Genomic DNA, 3,797 nt, shown 5'->3' on the forward strand with positions numbered 1-3,797 from the left:
TATACTGTCTATTCGATACGTATACTTGCGTAGTAGAATTTTAACTAACACTTCCTTAGCCGAATGACTTAACCACAATACTTTGACCATAGCAATGTCTTTAAAGCAAAGCCGTTTCACTTGCCGACCCAAAATGGCTATGGGCTGCTTTTCATAACTAAGTCCATCTAGTAACTAGACTTTATCATGCTATATCACATGTGAAGAATCTAGGACATGCTTCCTAAGCATGGACACATGAAAAATCGGATGAACATCAAACAAATTAGATGGTAACGCCTAATGATAAAGCAACTGTGCCCACGTGCCTTAATACCTCAAAAGGTCCAATGTATATAGGCCTCAATTTCCCTCTCTTCCCAAATCTTTTAACTTCTTTGGTTGGAAAAACCTTCAAAAACACATAATTGCCAACTTCAAATTTTAAAGGCTTTTGCCTATTATTAGCATAAGATTTTTGGCAACTTTGAGCTACTAGCATCTTATCTCTAATTGTGTGGATGCTTCGCTTTGCTTCTTGGACCATTTCTAGTCCGGAGAGCTTTTGTTCCCCATATTCAAACCAACGAAGAGGCAACCTACATCTACGCTCATACAAAGCTTCATAAAGATCCATATTGATCGTGGCTTGATAACTATTATTATAAGTGAACTCAACCAAAGGTAAATAATAGTTCCAAAAGACTCCAAAGTCAAGCACAATCACTCTGAGCATATCTTCGAGCATCTGAATGGTACACTCAAATTGGCCATCTATTTGGGGTTGAAAGCTTTACTAAAATCCAATCTTTTGCCTATGGCTTCTTGTAATTTTCTCCAAATTTGGCTTGTAAACCACGGTCCTTTATCAGACACTGTCATTACTAGAACACCATGTAGCTTTACAATCTTGTTAATATAAATTTAGGCATACCGAGCTACTCCATACTTAGTCTTGACCTACAAAAAGTGAGTTGAATTAGTTAGCCTATCACTTATCACCCAAATGGCATCATAGCCACCACTAGCTTGTGATAAACCCATCACAAAGTCTATTACTACATGTTCCCCATTCCATTCTGGTACAGATAACGATTATAGCAGTCCCGATAGCCTTTGATGTTGAACTTTCACTCGTTGGCAAGTCAAACACTTAGAGACGTACTCAGCCACATCTCTCTTTAATCCTGGCAGCCAATACACAAACTTCAAGTCATGGTAGATCTTGGTAGCTCCAGGGTGTATCGCATAGGCTACCACATACGCCTCTTCCAAAATCTCATTCCTCAAGTTACTTATATTCGCCACATAAACTCGTGATCTATATCTCATCAAACCATTTCTACCGTACACAAAGTCTTGAGTTCTATCCTTGCGCATATCTCCAAATATTTATATTAAATATTCATCTTGATCTTAGGCAACTTTAATTCGATCTAATATCATTGGTCAAACTCTAAAGTGCACCAACAAGGTGTTCAAGTGATTAATCTCCAAATGCACTCCCATATTGCCCAAATCATATAAACTCTGCACCAAAGATCGTCTCTCCACAATCACATGTGCCAAACTCCCCATCGATTTTTGGCTTAGAGCATCCGTTATCATATTCGCTTTGCCGGGATGGTAAAGTATGGTACAGTCACAATCTTTTAATAACTTTAACCACTTACGTTGCCTTAAATTTAAATCCCTCTATTGAAATATATACTTCAAGCTCTTGTGGTCTATATATATTTCACAAGTTTCTCCATACAACTAATGACTCCAAATCTTTAAGGCAAATACGATTGTTGCTATCTCTAGATCATTCACAAGGTAATTCTATTCATGCCTGTTTAATTGTCATGAGGTGTATGCTATAACCTTCCCACGTTGCATCAATATGTAACCTAATCCGATCCGTGATGCATCACAATACACAGTATAGCCTTCAAATTCGCATGGTAGGCTTAACACAAGTGCAGAAGTAAGGCAGGCTTTTAGCTCTAAAAACTAGCCTCACAAATATTAGACCAATCAAACTTGACCACTTTTTATATTCAATCTTAGAAAAATCTTGAACAACCCGTCTATAATATTCAGCTAAGCCTTGAAAACTTCTAACTTCAATTATAGATGTCGGCCTTGACTAATTCTTCACAACTTCCACCTTACTAGGATCCACATGCACCTTCTGTTCAAACAAATGTGTCCCAAGAAACTGACCTTACTAAAACAAAACTTACATTTTGAAAACTTAGCATATAATTTATCCTCTTTCAGGGTTTGTCGCACAATTCTTAGATGCTGTGCATATTCCTCTAGGCCCTTAGAAAACACCAATAAGTCATCTATAAATACAATAACAAATTTATCCAAATATACTCGAAAGACCTTATTCATCAAATCCACAAATGTTGTGGGTGCATTAGTGAGTCCTAACAACATCACTAAAAACTTATAATGTCCATATTGTGTGTGAAGCATTGTCTTGGTTACATCATACTCCCTTATACTCAACTGGTGATACCCCGAGCGTAAGTCAACCTTAGAAAAGCACATAGCACCCTGCAACTGATTATACAAATCATCAATCTTTGGGAATGGATATTTATTCTTTACTGTGATCTTATTCAATTGTTGTTAGTCAATAAATAACTGAAGGCTACCATCTTTCTTCTTCACGAACAACATTGGAGCTCCCAAAGGTGAGACACTAGGACAAATAAAACCCTTGTTCAACAAGTCTTCTAGTTGCCCTTTGAGCTCTCTTAACTCAACTGGTGCCATTCGATAAGGCGGTATCGAAATTGGTTGCATACCTAGAATGAAATTAATACAAAATTAATCTCTTTCTTAAGAGGCAATCTAAGTAATTCATCTGGAAATACATCCGAACACTCGCCCACTACCAGCACGAAATCCACACTCCCTTCTTCCATCAAAGCATCTTTTGTCATTGTCAAGTATCCGTGGCGTTCTAACCTTGTGAAAACTTTATTATATAGAGTTATTTTGAAATATTTTGAAAGCTTAAGTAGCTAGATCTTTGAGATTTTAGGTTTAGATCATAGCATTTTAAGTGTTTTTTTAGTTTAAGTTTGATTACTTGTTAAGTGGTTAATTTAAATTGTTTTAGTTTAATTTTATGTTATTTTGTTTTAAATTACTTTAAGAGTAGTATTGCTAATTTTTCTTATTTCTTTTGTAGGAAATTTGATGAAAAAGTCTCATATGATGAAAATTCATGCAAGTATGGTGATAGCTTCACTTATATATATTTTGGTATTTTAACCATATCTCTTTATACAGAACTCTAAATGAAGTGATTTTTGAACTACTAGAATGTTAAGAAGAAGGGCTACAAATTTTATGTTAACCACTTCCCCTAGTTTTGAGCAGATCATGGTAAAAATATTTGTCTAAATCAAAGCACTATAGTAGTATGCATGGACTGACAATGATGCATTGTTTGGATTATTTCTTTCAATCCCAAAGTCGAATTGATGTGATTTTTGAGCCATTGGAAAGTTAAGAGTAAGCTTGCAGCACTGGTGAAAGGAAACACACAACACATTTTCTTGAGAGCATAACATCACAGTGCTAGGCTATTTTTCAAAAATAAAAATTTGATGGGATTTTGGAAATTAGGTTACTTGGAGTCTATTTAAAGGATGTTTTTTTAGAGATATTAAAGGAAAGGTAACAACCAAATATTCTAGAGATTTCGAGCCAAGAACAAAGCAAGAAAACAAGTGAATTTGAGAGATAATTGAGATCATAAAGCTTCAACACTTAATTTCTCTCTCTACTTTTGTGTTTCTTTTATTTTCTTT

Source organism: Theobroma umbraticum, unplaced genomic scaffold (assembly GCF_002168275.2).
Source record: "Theobroma umbraticum cultivar Fairchild unplaced genomic scaffold, ASM216827v3 scaffold_89.0, whole genome shotgun sequence".
Classification (NCBI taxonomy): Eukaryota; Viridiplantae; Streptophyta; class Magnoliopsida; order Malvales; family Malvaceae; genus Theobroma; species Theobroma umbraticum.